This window comes from Camellia sinensis, chromosome 10 (assembly GCF_055761805.1).
Source record: "Camellia sinensis isolate YWXY chromosome 10, ASM5576180v1, whole genome shotgun sequence".
In the NCBI taxonomy this organism is placed as follows: domain Eukaryota; kingdom Viridiplantae; phylum Streptophyta; class Magnoliopsida; order Ericales; family Theaceae; genus Camellia; species Camellia sinensis.
Genome location: NC_138970.1, coordinates 7,022,675 through 7,037,481, shown reverse-complemented (window position 1 = coordinate 7,037,481; position 14,807 = coordinate 7,022,675).

Below are 14,807 nucleotides of genomic sequence, written 5' to 3'. Positions count from 1 at the left end.
CTTCTTTCAAATTTTAATGAACCTAACTTTGCCAAGCATTTAGCAAAATGTTATTTGAATTTACATATAGCACTCATGATATTAATTAAAAAAAATGTGAATCCTTTTATTTTAAATATAATAATAAAGTCTTAAAAACATAAATATATGGTTTGTTGTATAAATTAATGTGGGAGGTGAAATTCATATCATGACTTATATTATTTCCTTTAAAAGAAATGGGTAAATATTTCATCGCCAATATCAATATCTATGTGCTGATGAGTTAAAAGAGCAGATAAAAGAGCAGATAAAAAAAATTGGCAGATTAATAATTGCATATGTACTGATGAATAGTGACATAGCAATGTGAAAGTTACACTACACCCATTTTTGGACTTTCCCATTGGAAAAAAGGAAATAGAAAGTCTCCTCAACAAAATACCTTCTCGTCATCTTTTTACATGTCCAATTGATGAGTCCGGATCCTCTCCTTGAGACCCCTCCTCCATTCTCTACTTGCAACTGTTCAAATGAGCCGTTGGACATCCAACGGCTGAGATTAAAAAAAAAATTTGAAATTTCATGGATCTCCCACCCAAACAAAACACACCTATCAACGCCCAAACAAAACACAGCTCACACAGCCTTGAGTCCATCAGAAAAACATAAATCCAAAAAATTTGGGAAAAAATATGGATTTCACCGTGATTTTCATGGTTAGCACCACACTGGCCCTTCTGTGTTCTCCATCAACATATGCCCAGACTACTGCACCTCCATGACTAGCCCCGACTCTGGCACCTACACCAGCACCGGAGTTCGTGAGCCTCACTGACTTACTCTCCATCGCAGGCCCTTTCCAAACCTTCCTCAGTTACCTTGAGTCCACCAAAACCATTGAAACCTTCCAAGACCATGCCAACAACACCGAAGAAGGATTGTGAACTTGGGTGTTTGGAGTCGGTTGGTTTTGGCAGTTGTTAGTGGGCTGGTTGTGTTCTTTTGAAAGAGGGTGTAATGGATATTTTTAATTTATGTTAAGAGAGTTCATTGATTCATTTGCTTTGATTTGAAGCCATTTTTTGGATTATATGTTGTTGAATACAAAGAGTATGAGAATGTGAGTTACTCTTGTAATTACTTTTTTTTATTTTTTATTTTTATTATTATTAATGAAAATGGCCTTTTGCTTGCTTTCTGGTTTAATTTGTGAATGGTTAGCAGCATCTGAATAACACAACCAGCAACAAAGTTTCTAGATTTTGAATTCCAATTCTCTATGGGCACAAAATTTGATCACAAAACTGGACATAATCTGTAACCATTGCATAACCATTGCAAAATATAGATAAACTGTAACCATTGCAGAACCATTGCAAAGCCATGTCCATCTACAGAACCAGAACCACAACCAACATGGACAACAATGATAAACTGTAAAATTTACCAGAATTCATACCAGATCAGAAGCATACCAGCAGAACCAGAATTCATGTATGTTCAATACAGAACCAGAATACATGCAGAATCAGAATCAGAATACTAGCAGAATCAGAATACATACAGAATCAGAATTCATACAGAACCAGAATTCATACAGAACCAGAATTCTGTTATGTTCAAGCAACCAACATGGACACCAAGTTAAATAAACATGAACATCAGAGGCCATGACTTCACTTTCCAGCCCAATTTCACCATCAGTTTGCTTTTGTTTCTGCTTCACAATTAGTTGTATTAGTTCAATTAGCCAATCTGTTAAACTCGTTATAATAGAAAGCAGAATGAAAATGCATAGCTTGTCTATTTAGAGAATGTAAATTACCACACAAAAAAAAAAAAAAAAAACAAAACAAAACAAATTATCAATAAAAATATATATATTGGCATCATCTCATAAAATCATAATTGTATCTGTTTCAATGGATTCAGAAATTGTAATTCTTTAACACTTTTGAATATGTAACTAAATCAACATTTCATTGAGGCATTTAAACAAACATCTCAAATTCACAAACAACTCAACCCAAAATTCTACAAATCAATAGCCACTGCAAATCCACAGACTTACAAATCATTATAAAAATAAGAAAAAAAAAACCCTAAAATGCAGATTTCTATTTCTCCAAGCAATTGCAAATCCACAGTCTTACAAATCATTATAAAAATAAGAAGAAAAAAAAAAACTAAAATACAAATTTCTATTTCTTCAACCATCTTCAGTTTTCAGATTGACTCCTATTTTCTGGTGAAATCTCGTCAATGACTTTCAAATCAACAAACGATATTCTGCAAATAAACAAAGATAGTTTCAGCAACTTGAACAGCATCAGTTTCAGCAACACTTTTCGAAAACTTTCATTTATGAGCTGTTATTGTTGAAGCTACAGAGACTGGTTTGCTCACAGGAGAACTCTGGTTCGCGAAGTGAGGGCAGAGAGAATGAGGGCAAAGCAATGGGTTAGGTTTGGAGAGTGGGTCTCCGTTGAGAGGCTTGTCGGTGAGACGGGTTTGGTGGTGATAAAATCTGAAGAACCGAAGCTGACCTTCTCGTTGAATTTGATCTAAATCTATAGATACAGATAGATAGATAGATAGATAAATAGATAAATAGATAAATAGATTCCAGAAAGAGAGAGAGAGAGAGAGACAAAGGTTTGAAATTTGTATAACCAAAATCTATATAGGCTCTGTTCTGTGTCTTTGGGCGGGAAGATGAAAATGAAAATGAAATTTCAATTTTATTTTATTTTTTTTTTTTAATCTCAGCCGTTGGATGTCCAACGGCTCATCTAAACCGTTGCAAGTAGGGAATGAAGGAGGGGCCTTAAAGAGAGGATCTGGACTCCCAATTGATAACTAGCTATTTTTTTAGGAGAATAGGTAAAGAAAAAATGCATTGTACAAAGACAGATATCGGGTTCGTTTGGTTTGTATTTGTGAAAAATTTTTGGGAAATTTTCTCTACAAATAAGTTTTTAAAAGTAATCAAACAAAACAAATTTCTTCAAAAAAATTTCTCAAAACTTGTAAACCAAACAAGTTTTCCAAACAAATCTCTCTCTCACACACATCAAATCAGTCACTTTTTCCAAAACTCTCTCTCAAAATAATTTTTCAAAACATCTTTTGAAAAAAACCAAACCAAACAATTTTTCGTACTTTTTATCTCTAAAACACATCTCTCAAACACAAGCCAAACATACCCATCATGTTTGGTAAGAAAAAACCAACGTATAAGACTTAAAATTTCAAGTATTATATATCTAATAAGAAAACGTCTGATAATGTTGTTAGTGGTGATTGTTTTGTTTGATTTTTTTTGTTTTGCATTTATTTTTGTATTTTAATAATGTCTTTATGTGTAGAAGTTTCTTCATTTTGTGAAGGTTTTCTTCTTCTTGTGTGGAGATTTGTTTTTGTATGCTCCTTATGTGGCTTTTTGTACTTTTTGAGGACGTATCTTATATTCTGATGTATCTTAAAAGACTTATTGTCGATAATATATTAAGTCATGTACTTTTCTATCAAATATATATATATATATACATTGGTTTAAAAAGGCCCTCTAAGGCGTGGGCTATTATTACAATATGTTTAAGTTTTGTATTTTAATAAATTTTTGAAAATTAAAATATTATTGTATGAAATTGAATAGAATATATCATTATATATATGATAGAATTATGTGGTATGAAATATATCATTTTTTTATTTGTTATACACCTAATGATGTAGACTTCAATTCTATTACCATATCATTTTTGGTAAATTTATGAATCTTTAACATGTCTTCCGAATTTATAAAAAAAAATAATTATGGTATATAACTTTTCTCAAGAGATAAATATAAAACAAATGCTAAGATAATTCTCTCATCCAAAAAAAAAAAAAAACTACTAAGATAATTCGTTTAACTAATAAGGAAGCAGAAAAAAATACACAAATGACTAATTTTATTAATACATAAATCATACTCACATAACAAATGACCAATTTTATTAATAAGTAAATCAACAATTTTTAATGATATGAAAAATATTTTTCAGTTAACCATTTTGTTAATAAATAAATCATTAAGTCAATTAACAGCTTTCAATGATTTGAGAAATATTTTTCAATAAACAATTTTGATAATTTATTATTGCATAGGAGAATAGTTTTTTTTTTCTTTTTTCCCCGAGTATTGTGTTAAATTAAAATTTATAGCAAACGATAGTTGTAATTTCTAGTATTATAGAATCGATTCATATTTTAAACAAACCTTATGGGTGTATTTGTAATTTGTTAAAAAAATAAAATATTTATGTTTGATAATTGACTAAGAATGTTTGCGTAATTACGAAAAAAAAACTTATTTCATAATTGATCAAGAATGTTTACGTAATTATGAAAAAGCCCGTTGCATAATTGACCAAGAATGTTTGCGTAATTATAAAAATAAATAAATAAATAAATAAAAATCACTCAACATATATGCCACTATTAGTAAATTATTCAAAATAAAAGGGCAAAATAGGAAAGAAAAGACGAACCTCAAATAGTTAAGTGGTTCTTATATATATACTAGTTACAAAAGGCCCATGCGAGACACAGGCTATTATTACAGTATATTTAAGTTTTGTATTTTTATAATTTTTAAAAAATAAGAATATTATTTTATGAAACTGAATAGAATAAATCATTATATATGATAGAATTATATATATTTTATTTTATATATATATATATATATAATAAGTCTTACAATTTTAACATAATTATACTTTTAGCACTTAATGTTTGTCCATGACCACTCGTGTTATTGTCAGAATTCATATCAACTTCAAATAGTCATCAAACTAATTATTCAATAATTTTTTTTGTTTTATATAAGTGCCTTTTGGGTTAGTTCATTTTGTTATTCAATACTTATTTGATATGGTGAGTTTCATTAGTAGTGTTCATTTTGTTGAAATAAAAGTGGAATAGAATGATCAATTAAAATGTCCATTCTCATATATGATGAAAAAAGTTTTGAAATTAGATTTTTCACTATTATAAGGAAATTGTCATTCTATAAATAAACTCAAAAAAATCTCTCATTTTGAACTATTAGGTTAATAATAATGAACCAAATCTTACATCCTCGTTTGGCAAGTGACTTTTTTAAATAAAAAGCCAAAAAATCATTAAAAATATCAAAAAACCAATAACCTATACCAAAAAGTCAAAGATTCTATTTTTTCTCTACTTTTTGCACATCTTTTCGTAAAAAGCTAAAAAGTCATCCCAAACATACTTTTTTTTTTTTACGTCATATTTTAGCCAAAAATCTAAAAAGTTACTAAAAAAACCTGTTCCCAAACGAGGCCGTAGAATATGGCCACGTGATGCTCCATGGTATTGTGATTGGTGAAAATGAGGTATTATGATTTTATGTTAAGTGATTGAGGAATATGAGCGAACATGGTAAATAATTATTGATAAGAAAGTATGGATACGTGATACTTTGAGAGTACCTAATAATTTTTCTTATCTCACCAACCAAGTTAAAGGACAAAATATGAAATTCAAAATTAAGCTAAGGGCAAAATAGACAACCCAAAACAAACCTTCCTAACCAAAACAACCAAAATTTCTTATATAACTTTCAAAAGGGCACCACTCAAATTGTTTCACTAACCAAACTAAAGGGCAAAATAGCAAATTTCAAAACAAAATAAGGGCAAAATAAGAATAAAAAAATAGCCACAGGCAGGAAAGAGTGGTGCCTCTATTTACACACCATATTTGATCTCAAGGCACACCATTAATTGGTTATTTTTTATTACAATAATGATCGTACCTAAAATGACCACAATTGAATACACATCCAAACGCTAACCCTAAGTCTTATCAACCCTAACCCCAAATCATTGCTATTGCCGTCGCTTCTATCGCCGACTCCGACGTCAAAGTCCAAACCCTAACCTTAACCAGCGTCAACCACCCCTCTCTTCCATTGCCACTCTCTCCCCAACCACTCTCTCCTTCTCCCTGCTACTTCTTCCTCTACAGCCTTCTCCCCTTTGCGTCGCAGCCCTTTCGTCATCAGCTCATCCTTTTGCGTCGTCGCCCCTCCCCTTTTGTTGCAAAACCCTCTCTAGCTCCTTTCCCCTCATCTCAAAACCCTAGCATCCATTACCGCCACTGCTACCTCTCAATCACGATCTCTCTCTCTCTCTCTCTCTCTCTCTCTTGCGATCTGTCTTTGTCTCTCTCTACGGTGGATGAAGGATTGCAATGGAGACAAAGATGGATCGCGATGGCAGATCGGGGTGACGGGGTTGATTGCGACGGCGACGGCAACAGCGACATTGGAGGCGAGGCTGTTAGTAATAGCGAAGAGAAAGTAGGGTTGTTCGCAGTGGTGGAAGTCATCGGTGATTGGAGAAGAAAGTTGTAATGGTGGTCGGAGGTTGGCGGTGGTGAGAGAGAAGGACGGTGAAATGGTTGGTATTGATGATGGTTGCTGGTGATGGCTGCTGCTGCCGATAACAGTTAGTTTTTATTTTTTTATTTTTTTGAAGTTGAGGTGTATACTAAGTGATGTGGGACTAAGGACAAAAATGGAATGTTGTGGTGTGTGTTGAGAAAAATTATGTTTTTTCAAATTATTAAAGGTATGAACTGAGTAGTAGTGTGCCTTAAGACCAAATGTAAATAGAGACATCTAGGAAAGAGATTCCTAATTAACCAAGAATATGGAAAATTCTATTTCCACACACCTAATTACCTCAATGCATACACTTAATGAAATATTATTTTAATGACAATTATATCCTAAATTAAAATGACCATAATAGACATCCACTAGCACCTATAATATTATATGAAAATATTCTCTGTACACATCTTTTAAAAATAAAAAAATCTCAATGTACAACTTTTGAGTAAAAAACTAAACTCTAATTTTTCCATTGTTGTCACTTTGCTTACTACACACTCTATACTCCTCTATTGCTTGCAAATCAATACTCTCATAACAACTCTCCTATTGTTTTAATTTTTAGATTTATACTCTATTAGTGATAAAAGTGTTAGTTTTTTCGTATAGTTTTTTTTTTTTTCCTTTCATGATTTTCAATTAAACAACTAGTACCGAATTGTTTCATTATATTTGGACATCAACTGTCGAATTATTTCATTATATTCGAACATCGACTGCAGAAAGTTTTTTTTAAATTTTTTTTAAAACAAATTTGTCCAATCAATCATTTTTATTCGGAAGTTAAGTTTCGAATTAAATGTGTAATTTCAGAAAACCAGTGCCAAAATCTCCAAACTGAAAAACATAAATAATTTTTTTTTTAAAAAAAAGTGTGGAAAGGAGGGTTAAGTAGTACGTGTACAATGATTATGAGTGAAGGGCATAATTGCAACTTTCAGTGTGTGGATTGAGAAAATTAATTAATAATCAAATTAATAAGTGTATATATTGAAAGAAGATGTGCACTGGGTAATTAAGTGTGTGAAAATAGAATTTTTCCAAGAACGTTTGCATAATTACGAAAAAATCAATTTCATAATTAACTAAGAATGTTTACGTATTTACAGAAAAACCTATTTGATAATTAACCAAAAGAATTTGCGTAATCACGAAAAAAATCTTCACTCATTGTATAGGCCACCATTAGAAAATCATTCAAAATAAAATGACAAAATCAAAAAGAAAAAATGAATCTCAAGCAACTAAGCGATTCTTTTATATATATATATTGTGCGGGAAATCCCACATCGGTCTGTGAGAGACTACTTTCCCACCTTATAAGCAGGTTGGCTTCTCTTACCTTGCATAGGCCTTTTCCCTTAGCAGAGGAGGAACAAAATCGTGCGGTCAGAATGCCAAAGCGGACAATATGTGCAAGGCACGAGGACCGGTGACTTTATTTGGCGCTGTCTGTGGGAACTCCCTCCGGGGTGACCGGAGCCAGCGCGGCTAGGCGCTAATGTGCGGGAAATCCCACATCGGTCTGTGAGAGACTACTTTCCCACCTTATAAGCAGGCTGGCTCCTCTTACCTTGCATAGGCCTTTTCCCCCAGCAGGGGAGGAACAAAACCGTGCGGTCGGAATGTCAAAGCGGAAAATATGTGCAAGGCACGAGGACCGGTGGCTTTATTTGGTGTTGTCTGTGGGAACTCCCCTCGGGGTGACCAGAGCCAGCGCGGCTGGGGGCTAATGTGTGGGAAATCCCACATCGGTCTGTGAGAGACTACTTTCTCACCTTATAAGTAGGCTAGCTCCTCTTACCTTGCATAGGCCTTTTTCCCCAGCAGGGGAGGAACAAAATCGTGCGGTCGGAATGCCAAAGCGGACAATATGTATAAGGCACGGGGACCGGTGGCTTTATTTGGCGCTGTCTGTGGGAACTCATTCTGGGGTGACCGAAGCCAACGCAGTTGGGGGCTAATGTGCAGGAAATCCCACATCGGTCTGTGAGGGACTACTTTCTCATCTTATAAGCAGGCTGGTTCCTCTTACCTTGCATAGGCCTTTCCCCTCAGCGGGAGAGGAACAAAATCGTGCGTCGGAATGCCAAAGCGGACAATATGTGCAAGGCACGGAGACCGGTGGCTTTATTTGGCGCCGTTTGTGGGAACTCCCTCCGGGGTAACCGGAGCTAGTGCGGCTGGGGGCTAATGGGCGGCAAAATCCCACATCGGTCTGTGAGGGACTACTTTCCCATCTTATAAGCAGGCTGGCTCCTCTTACCTTGCATAGATCGATGTGAGATTTGCCGCACATTAGCCCCCAGCCGTGCTGGCTCCGGTCACCCCGGAAGGAGTTCCCACAGACGGCGCCAAATAGAGCCACTGGTCCCCGTGCCTTGCACGTATTGTCCACTTTGGCATTCCGACCACACGGTTTTGTTCCTCCCCTACTGGGGGAAAAGGCTTATGCAAGGTAAGAGGAGCCAACCTGCTTATAAGGTTGGAAAGTAGTCCCTCACAGACCGATGTAGGATTTCCTGCACATTAGCCCCCAGCTGCACTGGCTCCGGTCACCCCGGAGGGAGTTCTCACAGACGGTGCCAAATAAAGCCACCGGTCCCCGTGCCTTGCACATATTGTCCGCTTTGGCATTTCGACTGCACGGTTTTGTTCCTCCCCCACTGGGGAAAAAGTCCTATGCAAGATAAGAGGAGCCAGCCTGCTTATAATGTGGGAAAGTAGTCCCTCACAGACCGATGTTGGATTTCCCGCACATTAGCCTACAGCCGCGCTAGCTCCGGTCACCTGGAAGGAGTTCCCACAGACGGCGCCAAATAAAGCCACCGGTCCCCGTGCCTTACACATATTGTCTGCTTTGGCATTCCGACCGCACTGTTTTGTTCCTCCCCCGCTGGGGGAAAAGGTCTATGTAAGGTAAAAGGAGCCAGCCTGCATATAAGGTGGGAAAGTAGTCCCTCACAGACCGATATGGGATTTCCCGCACATAAGCCCCCAGCCGCGATGGCTCCGGTCACCCCAGAGGGAGTTCCCACAAACGTCGCCAAATAAAGCCACCGGTCCCCGTGCCTTGCACATATTGTCCGTTTTGACATTCCGACCGCACGGTTTTGTTCCTCCCCCGCTAGGGGAAAAGGCCTATGCAAGGTAAGAGGAGCCAACCTGTTTATAAGGTGGGAAAGTAGTCCCTCACAGACCGATGTAGGATTTCCTGCACATTAGCCCCCAGTTGCGCTGGCTCCGGTCCCCGTGCCTTCCACATACTGTCCACTTTGGCATTCCAGCCGTACGGTTTTGTTTCTCTCCCGCTAGGAGAAAAGGCCTATGCAAGATAAGAGAAGTCAGTCTGCTTATAAGGTGAGAAAGTAGTCTCTCACAGACCGATGTAAGATTTTCCACACATATATATATATATATATATACATTGACAACTAGTTATATGGGTCCTAATATATCAAAGACCACACCAATAAATAATAAGAGATTTTTTCGGGGCATTGGTCCCATGTGATACAAATTGAAATTATTTTTATTTTTTATTTATGAAATTTGTTTTAAAATATTAGGTTCAATTTTTCGCTTATAATTTATGATCCAAAATTAGTTTTAATAAACTAATTATTAAAAAATTAGAAGAACGATATTTTTAACTTATATTTTTTAATAATTAAATTTTTGACTTACAATAAATTACTTGTCCCACAGAATCTTTGATTTTTTAGTTCATACATTTTAAATTTTTTTTTTTAAATTATCAACTCAATTGTCTACTGCAAGAGATTTTCCTACTATTCAAAATCTAAAATAGTAACATTTTATAATTTTGATTTTTCCAAATCTTCAATAAAATACATGCGCACATATATACGTACCGTTTCATTTGTTAATTATTTTTGATGCATAATTGTACATAAATGATAAAGTTATAATTAAACTTTCAAAGAGCATGTTTCTAAATTTTGCAGTAGAACAAGAATATACATCACTTTTTCGCATTAAAATTTTAAGAAAAAGGAGATATGGGCAAGGAAACAAAGACCACAAAATGAAAAAAGAGTCCTGACATTTTATTTATTTATTTATGGTTGTAACAATACGCGATACCAAATGACGAATTTGATCTCATAAGATTGAAAACTCAGCTATCAAAATGGGCTATTTATTGGCTGTAAACTTTTAAATTAACGGCCTATGATTCTTTGCGACTTCAGGTTTAACATTAAATTAAACCTTATTTTACTAGGTATTTGAACAGTTGAGACCTTTGGTAATAAGAATTTTTCAAATTTAAGCTAAAAGCTTTCGAGTGATACCAAATGACCAAATTGACCTTGTAAATTTTGAAAAATTAGCTACCAAATTGTGTCACATATGGATTGCAAACTTGTAAATTAGCAGGCTAAGGTTGTTTGAGACTTCAGATTCAACGTCAAAACGAAATCTTATCTTGTTAGGTGTGTGAAAAAGTTGTAGTCTTCATCAATAATAATTTTTAAAGATTTTCCTTTGGGGTCTTAGGCAATGAGATAAGTACTGTAACTATGGGCATCTATTTCAGTACGCTTTAGAGGTTTTTTGGAGTCCGTATCATAGTAAAGGTAATGTTGTGATTCTTGCTCTGTTTTCTGTTCCTTAAGAAACACACGATGAGTGTTGTGTCTATCTTATCTTCCTCTGCGATTAAGGGTTGGTTTGATATGTCTTAAATAAAATAATAAGTTAAAAAATTATTAAAAAAATCAAAAAATTATTACTATTTATAAAAAATATATATATAAAAAATCATGACAGTACTGTTACACAGGACAGTACACTGTCAACTGATGCTACAAATTTTACCCGACGATGCACAAAAAAGGTGCACAGGACAGTGCTATTCGGCCCGTGGGAGCCCATCACGGGTATCATTTTGATAATCTGAACCGTGAAATATGTAGAACTCGTTGAATACTATATGCATGTAAAAAATCATATTGATCGGATATCAATGGCTATATGATCAAATCAGTTTTGTATAACAAAATGGACGGTGAAGAAATTAATGGTTGACAAAAAAACTAATCTGATCAGATAGCTATCGATATTTAATCAATGTGATTTTTTACAAGTATATAATATTCGACGAGTTCTACACATTGCACGGTTCCGATTATCAGAACGGGACCAGGGATGGGCCCCTACGGGCTAAATAGCGCCGTCCAGTCCGATCTCCAACTGTAGGCAATCTGCTCCTATAATGTTTGCTGCCAACTGAGTGGCTTCCAATACAATCCAAGTCAGTAGGTATTTACATATAGTAGGGGTAAAATGGTAATTTTGTTATTTTATACAATATTTTAATACATATTTTTTCTAAAAAGTCAAAAAATTATCCCAAACAACCATCTTTTTTCTCTCTATTTTTTAGTCTAAAAAGTCAAAAAGTGCACTTATTTAGGACATCCCAAACAACCTCTTAAGCCTACCCATTATCAAAACCAGCCCAAGTCCATGCCACACTTGGGAGAAACTAAAGAGGGAGCTCAAGAAAGAAGCAGTTCCTGCCTGGGAATCTTGTATGGCGGGAAATTTGATTTCCACATACTTAATTACCTTAATGCACATCTTCTCTCAATACACTTGCTGAAAGTTACAATTATACCATTCATTCATAATTATTGTATGTAACAACCCTCGTCACTGTTTACCGATTAATCACTGATTACTACTAAACTGAGACTGATTATGATTGGTAACTGAATTGATTGAAGTATTGAACTGACTGACTGAAATCTGGAACTGAATAGATTAAGTATATCTGTTTAATTGTATGTCTACCTGTTGACTGTTTGATTATCTGTTCATGCCTTTGTGTTTAAATTGCGAATTGAAGGCCTTATCGGTGGCCGAATCTGAAATTGATTGATGATTTGTGATCTTTAGAATTAATGTGATTTTATGGCATATTCAGTTAAAATGTGATTTGGTATGATTAAATTGGATCAATATTGATAAATTACATATATTGGCTTTAATTACAACTTTGCCATTTGAGTGGGTCACTACACCAAATTTTGTCTAAGGCTTAGTCTTGCATTACACAACTCTTCCTTAGCCATTTTGAGAGCATAGCCGACTAGAATGAGAGAATAAGAGAAAAAGAGTGTTTTCAACTTGAATTCATCAATTTTAGTTTGGAGATTGGAAGGAAGTGAAGAGAGATTGCATAATTGAGCCTCCTTGCCTTTGATTCAAGACTTAAGGTAGAGATTGTACCTTCTTGTTCATGTAATCAAGTCATATGTTGCATGGTTTATGGAAGTTTAGAGATTAAGGGCATGAATTAACTTTAAATTGTTGAATTGGAACTCATTCCATGCATGCATGTTTGAATTGTTGAGTTGTGAGTTGATTTTATGGTAAAATGTTATATGCATGTTCATATTGTGTTTAAGTCCATGATTTCATCTTGTTCTTGGAAGAATTGGCTCATTAGAGCATGAAATTGAAGCTTTGAAATGGTTTAAATTCATGCATGTTATGTTTGAATTATATTCTTGAAAATTTAGTTTGAAATTGAGTTGTTTGAAACACCCTTGGGCTTTGATTTTATGATTGAGCTTTGGAATCATGTTAAACTATGAGTTTTTGGATGTTTTCTGGAAAATTGGCCCAAGAGGATCGAAATTTCTGTTTTAAAAGTTGAATTTGAGCTTGAGGTTCAAATATGGGAATTCTAGATTTTGAACTCACGCTCGAGCGGGGTGACTGGCGTTCGAGCGTGAAATTCGTGCTCCTAGTACTTTGTACTGTTTTGAAGTCCACTCGAGCAGGACATTGTGTCTCATGCTCGAGCGGGTGTCGAGCGCCCAATCGAGCGTGATTTCCACTTTTCCAGCACTTTTGACTGTTTTGCATAACGCTCGAGCGTGAAAGTCTACGCTCGAGCGGATACCTTTGTCTGCATGTCCGCTCGAGCGAGTAAATCTACGCTCGAGCGTGATCCCTGTTTTCTGAAAATTCTGAAAATACTTTTAAAGTGCATCTTTGCATCCTCATCTCATCCTAGACATTATTAGGCCTAGTTTAAGACATCTTAATGAGGATATAGATGTAGAACACACGGAGGCAAATTAGGGTTTAAGCTATTATCTTTCCCAACTGTGTAGCTTAGTGTGTGTTCAATCTGTAAACTGTGTAGGGTTGGCGACTGAGGACGCGCTCTAGCTTTACTGTAGCCCAGAACTCTGTGAGTAACAACTGTGTAAAGATATGTTCAAAATGATTATCTTCTGAACAATTGAACTGTATTGCTTTCTGAACTGATATTGTTAATTGAATGAATGTATGTCCTATATTCTGAACTGTATTGTGGCATCCTTAGCAACTACTGTTTACTGTTACTATTACAGAAATCTCTGTCGGTTCTCTTGTTGGAACCACTACTGTTTACTGATTGATGGCCATCATTTACTGTTCTGTCTTTCAAGACCTACTGTTTACTGTACTGTTATGCTAATGGATGTACCACATATGACTGTACTGACTGAACGACTGAAATACTGATTTAATGAACTGTTTTCATTACTGTAAGGACATTCATTCTAAATCTCTTTACGCATTATGTTATTCACTGGGTTTTAGCTCACTGCTTATATATATATGTAGGTGTACAGGCACCAGACCACAGCTAGAAGCGTCGGGGTAAACTCCAGTTTTGTCAAGCCAACTTATGTGCCTCACTGCGAGGTTTCGAGCCTGTCAAGCTAAGGCTATGGGGTGTTTTAGTTTTCCCCCTTCTGTTCTGTCTTATAAACTGTAAACTGTTACCGTACTGTTTAATAGGGATTAGGTCCCTGAACTGAATGATTGTATATATGTACATACTGTTCTCTATTGTTCATGTATATGTGTATGAAAAGTCTTTTTGGCATACAGACTGTAACAGCTCATTGGATATTGTTTATTTACGGTTTTGGCTTCCGCCATGCCCCTGTACTCTGTTTTACTGTATTATTGTTAAGCAGGCCTTCGGTAATCTTGGATTACTGGCCGGTTACGGTGCTAAACCCATAGGGGCGGGTTTGGGTCGTGACATTGTACATACACCACTCAACCTTTCTTTCCACACACTTGTTGAATGACCCTACTTCCGAATTGGTAGACCCATTGTAGACCCGCGTGAAGACCATTCAAGACCACAGTGTGAAGTGAAGTAAAGACAAAGTCCTTCGTTGAAGACCCTATTGAACCTCCATTAAAAATACTATTGAAAACCTTCCAAAATATTGTTGAAAATTAGGCATCTTTCCATTTTGTTGTTGTAGTTACCATTTTGTTATTGCATTTATCATTTCCAAATCTCTATGCGCTC